Here is a 12667-nt window from a genome sequence, read left to right as displayed (position 1 = left end):
GTGTCTTAGACTATAAATATCGTGTTGGGAACACTTTCGTATCCGTATAAAGAAGCCCAGATACAAAAAAGGCTATCAATCTAAGACTAATTTTGAGAGTATAATGAACAGACAAACATAATGTAGATTAAAATACGCTGAACTAGAGGCCTAAAAAGATGACTGAACTTGAATTAGTTTCTGAAAAGAATTCAATGAGAAAAGTGTTTCTGGTCTGAATGAATTTAAACCTGGAAGCAATGACCGAATCGAGACTTTTGAGATGGGCTTCCTGACCTGAAACAGCGGATCCACAAAGCGCCACTTGTTTGCCGACTGGGTTTCCCAATCTCGACGTGTGTTTCTGTTTCTGTATCAGACTTTGAAGAAGGGTCGACAGACGAAGCGCCACCTCGGAAAAAGTTGGACCATCGGTCGAGCTATCTCAGCAGGGACTCGCATTGTCCGTAAATATAAAGCGGCATCATCCCACCAAGAGAAAAGCCAGTGGATGGGATGAAAGATGAAAAAAAAGCAGTAATATGAATGTTAATGACCAAGGCCTGGATCCACAAAGCAATGCCAGCCCCGAAGGGGTGGAGCACCACCAAAGGACCTTTTTAAACCACTTTTATGCAGATTTATTTATTTTGTACATCACGTCAAAATTGATATGACTCGCTTTCTACGGTGGGATTTGTCGACCAATTTTAATACCAAAAATATCCATCGGGTCCTTTTGAAAAAAGTTTATTGTTATGTCTAAGAACATCATAGGACTAGTTTCCTAAAGTTGGTTCAGCCTTCTCTTGATTTTTCCATTCTTTTAGTACCAACAAAAATCAGGGTGACCGTTTTATTGAAGAAAAAAGTCCCCGCTCATTTTCGGGTTTTTTCTCGGTTCGCAAACATTTTTCCCGGTCAATAAAATTTTAAAAATCGAACTCTCTTCTAAACATTTTTCCATTTTAAGTAATAAAAAATAAACAGCAAATTAACGAATTCAAAGTGGAAGTCTTGAATTTTAAACTTTAAAAATTAAAGTTTGAAAGTTTTTTAATTCAGAAATGTTGTATTCAAATGTTCAATAATTTACACGTATAAACTGGAAGGAACTAACACTTTTCAATTAAAAAGTTTTAAATGAAATGCAGATAAACTGCAAAATTCAGAATTTTTAACATTCAGAAAATATAGAGATCAAAAATTTAGATTAAATTCCAAAAATATAAATCCACGTTAAAATTTGCAATACTTTAAATTGAAGAATCAATCATGAAACTTAAAAAATGTTCGAAATTATATTATGAAGTTATTTTAGACTATAAACTTTGAAAAATTTTAATAAAAATGTTTTCAACTCAAAAGTTCTTAAATTAGAAGTTACATTATTTTTATTTTAAATAGTTTAAGCATCCTTGAAAATATTTGAAATTTTATTTCGAAATATTGAAGTTGTTTTAAATAAATTCAAAATTTTAATTATTTTTGAAATTTTTTCAGAACTTCTAAATAACTTTAAAAATTAATTGAATTTGTTCCACTACTTCTGGAAAATCCTGCGACTTTAAAAAAAATTTCCTTCAAATTTGGATTTATAAGTAAAAATTGCACACTTTAGAAAAAATCAGGGTAATTTTAAGAGACATTTAACGAAATGTCGATTTTTGCAGCTTTCATACAAAAAACTTAGAAACTTTTTAAGAACTTTGAAAGGCTCCAAATGAATAAAAACATTTTCTTAATATTCTTATGAAAATTGAAAATGATTTTTCATTTTGAAAAATTATTTTAACAAAATATTTTAAATAATTTTAGAAGATTTCAAAAATTTTCAGAAAATATCTTGGAAGATTTTATGTATTTTAAAACAAATTTGCAGGATTTTCTAAAAATTCCATTTATTTTTAAATATGTTTAGAAGCTCTGAACAAAATTTTCACGCACTTCTTTGAGATTACTTGACGTCATTTCAAGTCTTAAATTAATTTTCAATCTTTTAAAAACTTCCAAATATCTGATATAATTATTCAAATTTTTTCTACAAATACTAGGTGTTAAATTATTATTTCTGCATAAAATCTCAACAATTTTGCTTACAAATTAAACTTTTTAAAATAGTACAATAAGAAATTGTAACGTTAACATTTTTTTAACTTTTCGAAATTTTAACAATTCAAAGCTTTTTATATTAGACAACGAAGTTTGAAATTTATTATTTTGAGATATTTGGCTTCAATTTACTCGTCTTAAATTAGTAGTCAAATATTGCTCAATATTACATAATTATTCTTATTCTTAATTATACAATTTCAAATTAAATACGTTAAAAAGTGAATAATTTAGACTGAAACAATATTTTTAATTTAATAAAATCTTTTCATTACGAATATTATTATTAAGTTGTTTTTAAGTTGAAAGTAGTTTATAAAGTTTCAATCGCACCTTTATATTTCTTTAATGATTAAGACTTCCGAATTGAAACAGTAACAATCTGGAAATTCTTAAACTTTGAACGAATTTAGAATCGTTTTATCAAATAAATTATTGTTCAGTTTTCAATACTTAAAGTACACATCCATTTATTAATTATTTATTTATATCTTTTAATTTTTAATTGTTTAAGTCTTCAAGACTACACTTTAAAATTCGTTAAATTAAAAATATACGCTTAAAACTAGAAATCTAAAATGAAGAATTTTTAAAGTAAAAGATTTTTGAATTACGCATTGCAAACTGAATGATAACATATAATTGAAAAAGATATCAATTCAACTATTGACTTTAAAAGTTTAAAAACTGTTGAAATCGAACTTAAGACAGATTTTTCTTCTGAAAATTGGTCAAATTCCCGGTCAAGAAATAAATTCCCGGCTTTTCCCGGTCTCAGAAAATTCCCAGTCCAGCAGCCACCCTGAAAAATAATCTTATCCTTAAGAAGCGAGAAAGGGTAGGGAATAGACGGAAATCGTATTCAGCCATTATTTATTGTTTAACCCAAAAGACGAAAAAGGAAACATTTACATGTTATATAAACTACACTCAAAATAATGTTTATTTGAGCCAAATATTTAGTTATTAAGATATGGCACCGCTATTTTATTAGTTGATACTACTATTCTTTTAGTTGGTACAACAATTCCATTGGTTGCATTGGCTATTCAGTTAGTACCAGCAACTAAGTAAATGGTTGTCCCAACTAACGAAATAGCAGTGCCATATATTACAAACTGAATAGTTGACACAACTAATTATTTTTTTCAGTGTACAAGAAATGGTGTTTTTTCTTCATGTAAGCTTCTTGCGCTTGTACCTTGGCAAATAAATTTCGGGGGCGAAGGCGCGCGACGCTTTCTCGCACCTAGATTCTAGACTTCATGGCGCAAGCGACAGGTTACCCTAAATTGTCCCGGGACGAATAGACTTCACGAGGTAAAAGAGACTCTGAATTATATATTGAGAATGGAGAATAGAATTTAGAGCCTCTTTCACGTAAATGATGATACGATTTCTAGATACTGAAACTGAAATACGATTGAGACGCGCCATTGGCGGTCAGCCAAACGAAAACATAATCACCCGTTCAGCTCACAATTAGGGACCCTTTGTCGCGACAGACGGTGCCTCTCCAATTCTTATAATTTATGTCCTCAAAATATTCTTCTCTTTTCATGGATTTTAATTAAAACTTGTACCTATTTTGCTATATATTTCTGGCAGAGTCACTTTTCCGGAATTGAAACATTTTGTCTAATATAAGCCGTTTTCTCCTGAATTGAATGAAACACATTGAAGCTGACAGGTTAAACCTGTCCTGGCTCGCTTTTCATCTCTAAGGGAACCATGCGTGATTTGTCGATGGGTATAATCCGACGACAATAGCAGGACCGAGAGTGACTAACGGCAATTTGTAGGTAAACGAGAAGGGCCAAAATCGCGCGTCATTTCGCCAACTATCAGGCAGCTAAGCCTAATTCTGATTCATCGGAGGTGCGAACTTCAGCCTCTGTGTGAGAGATCTTCATAAAATGCGGTTCAAGATTAATTCACCCCGTCTTGAAATTGTAATCTCGAATTATGATCATGGAATCGTGTGCCCAGGATAATTAAAAAATGAAATCAAGCCATGATCACCTTAATCAGTGAATCCCCACAAGCTATATTAAATTGCATACCCATCCTGTGTTTCTTGCCTAACTGGAAAGAATGGCAATAATAATCAAGGGTCACCCTTCCTTCTATCATCTTCAATAAACGTTTAGTACATTAATAATAATAATTTTTAATAATTAAATTTGTTTATTCGTCATAGATTTTCAAATTATTAACTATGAATTTTAAATTAAAATTCGGGAATTTTAAAAAGCACAATGTAAAATTTGAAAATGATTCATTTTTAATTACTTACTTTCAAGATCCTAATTTAAGACATTTTGCAAGTAATTTGGAATTATTTAATTTCCAACCGAAAAAAATCAAGCTATTCGTACCATAATTTCGGTACACGTAATGGTCAATTTGCAAAGATTCAAATTCCATATCACATAATTTTCAACCTTTTTAGAATTACTAAACGTTCAAGGTTTACAATTTAAAATTCTTAAATCATAAACGGGGAAAATTACACGGATTTTTCTTTGATACAGAGAAATCTCGTTTTTTTAGATTAGAAAGATTTATTTCATCATTTTGAATTTTTCACCCATACCACATAATATGATACATACCTAACAAAACTTTGTATCGAATTTGAAACTTTTATGATTTCAATTTAAAAATACAGTTTTGAATGTGCAATTCTAAAATAGTTTAATTTTTGAGGCCTCGAAAATGAATGTTCAGGTTCAAGAAGATTAAAGACGGAAAAATGTGTTTTTAAGTTTCCTAATTTTTTAATGCTTAATCAGGAAAGCTATAAATTTCTAAATGTATCATTTTGTAATGTTATTTAAAAAGTAATATTTTCGGGTTGAATTTTCTTTTTTTTTTAATACAACTAATTGGTTGAAAAATGAAAATTAATCTATTATAGTTGATGATTCAACTATTTCGTTGAAACTACGTCTGTTTTGGTTGTATTCAATGTTTTAGATTTAAAATAAAAATATGTATTTGTTGAAATATTAACTATTACGTGATTGATTGAGAATACATTTTTTAATTTTTAAAATCAAATGCCTTGTTTAAATTTGAAATGCATTGTTAAACCACCTTTTTGTGTTTTGTTACTGAGTTATCATTTTAGCTGAAACTCCTTTTTTTAATTTAATTATTCTGTTTAAAATTCTTTTTTTGTGTAGGAAATGTATCTCTTGAAGTATACCTACTTAGTTAAAAAAATCCACTACTTGGTTGAAAATACCTGTATGTTCTTAAAAAATTGTCTTCTGTGGTAGAATATTAATCTCCTTGGTGACTAATTTATTTTCTTCGTATAAAATTTATGAACTTGGTTGAAAATTAATTCATTTAGTTAGGAATTGTTTCATTTTTCAATAAAAAATGAATTATTTTTAATGAAAATTAAACCTTTACATTTTTTATGACAATTAAATTTCTTATACGAATTTAATGTTCTAGGTTGAAAATTTCTCTGTTTGGTGCAAAATGCAAATATTTCGTTTAAAATTTATATTTTTTATGTAAAAATCCATTGCTTCGGTTTAAAATTATTTCTATTTAAATTGAAAATAAACTTTTTAACTGAAAATTGAACTATTCATTTTTAAAAATATAATCTTGGTTTATGTATTTTATGAAAAGTTTATTTATATAATTCAAAGTTAAACTAATCTATGTTTGTTTGACCCTGTTTTTTAGTTAATATTTCATTTATTTTTTCAAAATCTGTTTGTCTTTTTTTTTTGTGTAGAAAATTCACCTTTTAGGATAAAAATATAATTATGAATTTGGTGAAAAATTAATTTTTTTATTTAACATTTGAATATATAGTTGAAAATACGTTTCTATATAAAAGATTAATTTTTTAATTGTCGATTTAACAAATCTATTTTAGCGAAACTTCAATCTCTTTATAGAAGTTTATGTTAAAAATTATATCTTTTTTACTTAAAAATTCTGTTTTGCAGTTTAAAATTAGTTCTATTTGAATTTAAAATTAAATTTTAATCTGAAAATTTAACTATTACATTTTTTTAAATTTAATCTTGGTTTCTGTATTTTGTTGAAAATTTCACTTAATAACTCATAATGTGACTATTCTACTTTCGGTTGAACATTTTTTTGTTGTTGTGGAAAATTAATTTATTTTGTCAATAGTTGCTTTTTTTGTGCAAAATTCATGTTTTAGGTTGAACATTTAATTATGAATTTGGTGAGAAATTAATTTTTTTTTAAATTCATTTTTAAGTTCAAATTAAGTTTTTTAAATGAAAATTTAACAATTTTATTTTCGCGGAAAATTGTATTGGCTTAAAATATGTTTTCTGAAAATGTAACTATATTATATTTTTGTTTCGAATTTATCTTTTTTATATGTTTCCGAAACGTGCCGGCGCATAAACACATCACCGTGGGGACGGAAACCGCTGTTGCACCGGTCGGCAATAATTTTCCAAATTTGAGAATGGAGCGATGCAGGATCACGTACTCGTGCCGTCAGTTAGGAACCGGCACGGCTGAGCTGACGGCACCCTACCTGGCTAAAATTGATTTCAAAGGCTACTACCCCCCAGAAGTAATGTTACGGTTTCATATGAGCCCCCGGGGGAAAACCACGCCCCAAACCTTTACTGAAACTGGCAAGGTGCTTTCAGTTTAGTGAAAATTTAAAAAAGCAACTACCCTCCCGGGAATTGTTAGGCAAATGCAGGCGACCCTCTTCCACATGATAGGCTCTTTGTTTGGCCCGTGGCTCGTGCATAAATTCCTTCCCAAACTAAGATGACGATAACAGGAAGGATCCTTTCAAGGAAATTACTAGACCCTGCATTTTTAACTTTATGGTATACTTCATCTCGACATAATAAAGGGGAAATATTATTTTAAAGTCATGGCACATAATTGACATTTTTATAATTAAATATATAACAAACAGCTAATTAAATAAAAAACTTTAGAGTCTACATGACTGGTTTTAAATTCTTGGTTATTTCCCGATTTTCTCCGAGTCTATTTTTTATTTCTTCAGTTGGGGAATCAATTTTTTGTCCAATTCCATTTCCTAAATCAAACATTCCATCTTCGTAGTCAGAATAAACATTGTTTTTGAACAATTTCCTCTTCCTTCTTTATATTTCTTTTTAAATCCGGATAAAACATAGAATTATCATTCATTTTGAAAATTACTTATTCCAAGTCAAAATTATAATTTTATTCGTTTGAAAATTCCTTTTTCCAGATCAGAATTATATATATTTTTTAATTCTGTGATCCAACTTAGAATTAGATATAATATTGTATCCGGAAATTTCCAGTTACAACTGAAAATTATCATTTTTCTGGAAAATTTATTACTAAATCAGAATTATAATACTTATTAAAATTTTTACATAGAACTGATAGTTTTTCAAAAGAATTATTCTTTTGAAAAAATCTCCGTTCCAAGTAAACATTGTACAATAATTTTTGTGAAAAATTCTCTGTTGCAAATCAAAATTATCATTTTTTTCAAAAATTCCCTATTGAAAGTTAGAACTATAATAACTATTTTAGAAAATTCTCCGTTCCCAGTAATAAACGTTCTTCGTCATTTTTCTTTTTTCCATCCAGGTGTAATTCTGAAATCTAAATCTTTGGAAAAATTGCCTGAACCAACTCAAATATATCTCTTTCCGAAAAATTTATATTTCAAATCAGAATTATTATTATTAGTCAGAAACTATTTGGTTGTGAATTAACTCTTTTTGATGAAAAAATTTGATATTTTGGAGTTGAAAATTTAACGACTGAATTAAAAATTCAACAATTCAGTACAAACTTAATATTTTGGTTGAAAATGCAGGTACTTTGCTACAAAATGAAACTATCTGGTTCAAAATAAAACTTTTTAGTCAAAAATTTAACTATTCTCTTAAAAATTGTTTTTTTTTGTTTGTTTGTTAAGAATTACTTTTTTATTTGAAAATGCTGCTAGGTTGATAATTCATGAATTTCGATAATAATTTCTTTTTCTTTGTAGAAAATTAATCTTCTGATTTAAAAAGTAAATTTTTTTGTGAAAAATTTGTTTGATAATTTTATTAATAATAAATCACCTATTTTGTTGAAAATTCGTCTTTTTTAGTCGAATACACCGAGTTGAAAAACGGTTTTTTTGCTGGAAATCTAACGATTACATTTTTGGTTAAAAGGTTTTTTTTTTAAATCGAAAATTTAACTATTTCGTTCAAAATGCTTATTTTTCTCCGTAAAAATAATCTTCTTAGATGAAAAATAAACTTTTTTGTGAGAAATTTGTTATTTTTGTCGTAAGTTAATCTTGCTTGTAGAAAATTCATCATTTTTATTGATAAATGAACTATTTTGTTGATAATTCGTCTTTGTTATTCAAACACGAGTTGAAGATTCGTTTATTTGCTGATAATTACTTTTTTAAACTGAAATTCAATTATTTAGTTCAAAATTCTTTTTTCATTGTAGAGAACTAATTTTCTTGTTGAAAATTCCCTTTTTTCGGTTTTAAAAGTCAACTGTTTATTAAAACATTCGTGTTTTAAGCTTGAAGAGTTTTTTTTTTAATCCAACAATTTGAGCAGAAATATTAATCTCGTTTGTAGAAAATGTATCTATCCGGTTGAAGAATTCAACTTTTTTTGTTGTAAAAAATTGGTCTTTGGTGTTGAATTGAATTGGCTGATAATTCATTTCGTTTTTTAAATTAATTGTTTGACTGAAAATTTAACTGTTTCATTTTTAGTTAAAAACTTATCTTTTTTAGTTAAAAATTCAACAATTTAGTTTAAAAATTCATTTTTTAGTCGAAAATTAATATTCATCGTTAAAAGTTTCTCTTTGTAGGATAAAAATGCATCTATTCGTTAAAAAAATTAACTAGTCTGTTTAAAGTTTAATTATTTCGTTGAAAACTTAACTAGTATTTTTTTATTAATCTTTTTAGTGAAAAACTACTCAGGTTAAGAATTCAGCTGTCCTCTAAAATAATCGTTATTTTTGTTTTCTTTGCTATTATTTGAAACATTTCGTTCCCCTCAATTTAGCAGTGGCCATAAAAAGGAAGTCGCGAACTAAAAGTAGAACCGAAATTATTAAACAAGGATTGTGGGTGGCTTATCGCGCAAAGGATCAATTGTGCGTGTTCACAGTTCGTCAAAACAAGCATCACGTGCGTAATTCGTTAAAAATTTGTGTGTCGCCACACGGAGCGGAGGGACAGAGTCACGCATAGCATCTTGGAACCGAAAAGCGGTGCGCTCGATTCGAGCTTACTCGTGTTCGACGCGACGTGACGACTCCTCGCATGTAAATGTAAACATACACACATTTGTCTGGCTGTTCTAAGATTTAGATGGACCAGATAGAACGGGGAAGTTGGGCCGAGTTGGGCCCCTGCCCATCTGGTCGGTCGTTATCTCTGCATCAGGTACACTATAAACGTCGAGGCAAACAGGTACACACAGTGACTCTCATTCTGCATCCGTCATCGATCGTCACGAACCAGATTTATCAGTCAGGTCTCGTGAGAAAAAATTTCCATCTTCAAACTGTATATTAAAGTCGAGTCACTAAACGAGTTTAAAGGAAGTTTTATTTTTATTTCAGAAATATAGGGTAATCGGTACAATGGTTGGTCACTCCCCAATGATTGGCCACTTCACTTAAATATGCTTTTATAAATTAATACTCGCAAATAAAAGTACTAATAGATAGTGCAAGAGCAGGGTGGCAATTTCAAATTCCCATTCATTTCTCGATTTAAGAGAACAGAATAAAAATGTCAAAAATAAATTAATTTTAAAACAAATAGCTTAATTTTGCACTAAAAAATATCGATTTTTAACAAAGAATAGAATAGCTAAACTTTTAGTTGAAGAAATTAATTTTCAACAAAAAATAACGGATTTTCAAGAGAAAGTTCAATTTTTAACCTAAGTGATGAATTTTTAATTGAAATGATAAATCTTCAACAGGAACAGTTGATTTTCAAAACAAAAAGGTGAGTTTTAAACTCAAATAGTTGCATTTTCAACCAAACAAAACATTAATTTTTACTAAAAATAATCAATTGTAAACCAAAACTTAAATAATAAAATTTTAAGTTGAAAAATTAATGTTCAACCAAATAGATGCATTTTCAACTAAAACTATGTGATATTCAATTGAAATAATTCAAGTTTTTAATTAAAATAATTACTTTACGCAAAGAAACTAATCTTAAAAAACGAACTTTAAACAAAAAAATAGTTACATTTTTAAACAAAGTGATGAATTTCCAAACAAAATTGTAAAGCTTTAACTAGATTAGTTGAAATGATTAATCATTAACTAGAATAGTTGATTTTTTAACCAACTATTTCAAGTTTAAAAATAAAAGGTTATTTTTTACCAAAAAAGATTAATTTTTAACTAAAAAAGAAGATTTTTCAACCAAAAATTGAACAATTAAATCTTTACTCAAAAAATGAATGTTCAACCAAAAAGACGAATTTTTTACTAAAATTGTGGAATATTCAACTGGAACTATGGTTCAATTTTACGTTCAAATAAATAATAATTTTCAAACATAAAAGAGACTAATTTTCAACAAAATAGATACATTTTCAACAAAAAAACACCTTTTTATCCAAAGAAAAAAAGAAATTTTTAATAGAATAGCTTATATCTGAACCAAAGAAATTAATTAAAACAGAAATTAATTTTGAATTAAAGTGATAAACCTTTAATGAAGAAAATTATTTTTTAAGAAAAGAGTTTAATTTTCAACAAAGTAATTTTATTTTCAACCTAGAAGATGAATTTTCAACCAAAATGATAAATATTTTACTGGAAAACTTAAAGATTTAACTGAAAAGAAGAATTTTTATATAAGAAGAATAACTTGCAAATAAAAAGATAATTCTTGATTAATAAATCGATTTTAAACAAAATATACAGATTTTCAATAAAATAGATGAAGTTTCAATTAAAAAAGACCCACTTACATCCAAATTGTTGAATTTTTAACAAGAAAATATCAAATTTCAACCAAAAATGAACATTAAAATTTTCAGTTGAAGGAATTATTTTTCAACCAAATTGAAGAATTATTAATTTTTTAATATAAAATATCAATTTTCAATCAAATGGTTGCATTTGTTGAATTTTCTGTTTGAAAATCGAATTTTAAAAAAACAAAAAAACTGATTTTCAAAAAAATAGTTAAATCTTCTCCCGGAATAATTGAGTTTTTTAGTTAAAAAAATTTATTTTTAAGAAAGTAGTTACATTGTCAGAAATGAATTTTCAATTAAAATTATAAATTTTCTACAAAAAAAGTAAAAGACGAGGAAATAAAATGCATTGACGTCCCTGGATTTTTATTTTCTGAAGGTAAAAACATAAAGTAATAACATTAACCCATAACAGCACTTTTTTAATATGAAAAGTTATAAAAAAATTTGAAATCGTAAAAAGCCATTTAAATATAAAATTATTTACATTTATATTTTAAAGAGTTCAAAAGATTTGTCAATATTCCAAAATAATTCAAAGATTTCTGATTTGGAACAGGGAATTTTTGAAAATAATTGTAATTCTAAATTTTACTAGGCAGTTTTTTTTTAATTTCTATTTTCTATATTCTAATTCGAAATTAGAATTATCTTCCACAATATTTGTTCCATGTCAGATATTTTCTGCTTTAAGTCAAATAATAATTATTTACGAAAATTCTGAGTTCTAAGGCACAATTAGATTTCTTCACAAAAATCCCCGTTCCAAGTCAAAATTAAATTTATTTACATTTTCTAAAAAAAATTCAGAAATGCAGTAACTACATGCCTTTTTCCTTGAATTTGAAGAAAGGAAGTTCTAAATTCCGAGAAACTTATAATTGCAAAAGAAGAATGAAATTTTTTTTTTAATGTTAATTTTGAAGAAGGAATTACTCAAATCTCACGTATTCTTACATGAAACAGGAATTATTTGTATAATTTCTCTTTTTATGAATAAAAATAAAAATTATTTTGCCCATCTAAACTAAAAATCATAATTTATTTTGAAAATTTAATTTCCTTTTTTCAAAAGTTGAAAAAGGGAAGTAGCAAAAGGTGACTAATTATGACGAGGAAAAAATATATTTTTTAATAAATTGTCTTCTGTGAAAACAGAAAAAAAATTTTTTTCGAAATTTTCTTACTATAACCACAATTCCCTGTTTCAAGTCAAATTATTATTCTTTACGGAAACCCTCCGTTCTGAAGTAAAGATTATAATTCTCAACGAAATTTTCTGTTATAAAGTGAGCCTAAAATAAAAATTATAATATTTTGTGGAAATTCTCAATTCTATCTCAGAATAATAATTCTTTTTAAAAATTCCAAGCCTTAAATTCAAAACGAAATTCCCTGTTCCAAAGTCAAAATTTTAATTCTTTACGGAAATTTCGTGTCTTAATTGTCCAAATTATATATTTTTACTGAAATTTTCTACCTTAAAATCTAAATTTTAATTTAAATACATGAAACCATGTTTTAATTGTATCTTAACACACATTCGAGAGAAAAATCCC

This window comes from Belonocnema kinseyi, chromosome 4, assembly GCF_010883055.1.
Source record: "Belonocnema kinseyi isolate 2016_QV_RU_SX_M_011 chromosome 4, B_treatae_v1, whole genome shotgun sequence".
In the NCBI taxonomy this organism is placed as follows: domain Eukaryota; kingdom Metazoa; phylum Arthropoda; class Insecta; order Hymenoptera; family Cynipidae; genus Belonocnema; species Belonocnema kinseyi.
This window is presented reverse-complemented; position numbering follows the sequence as displayed.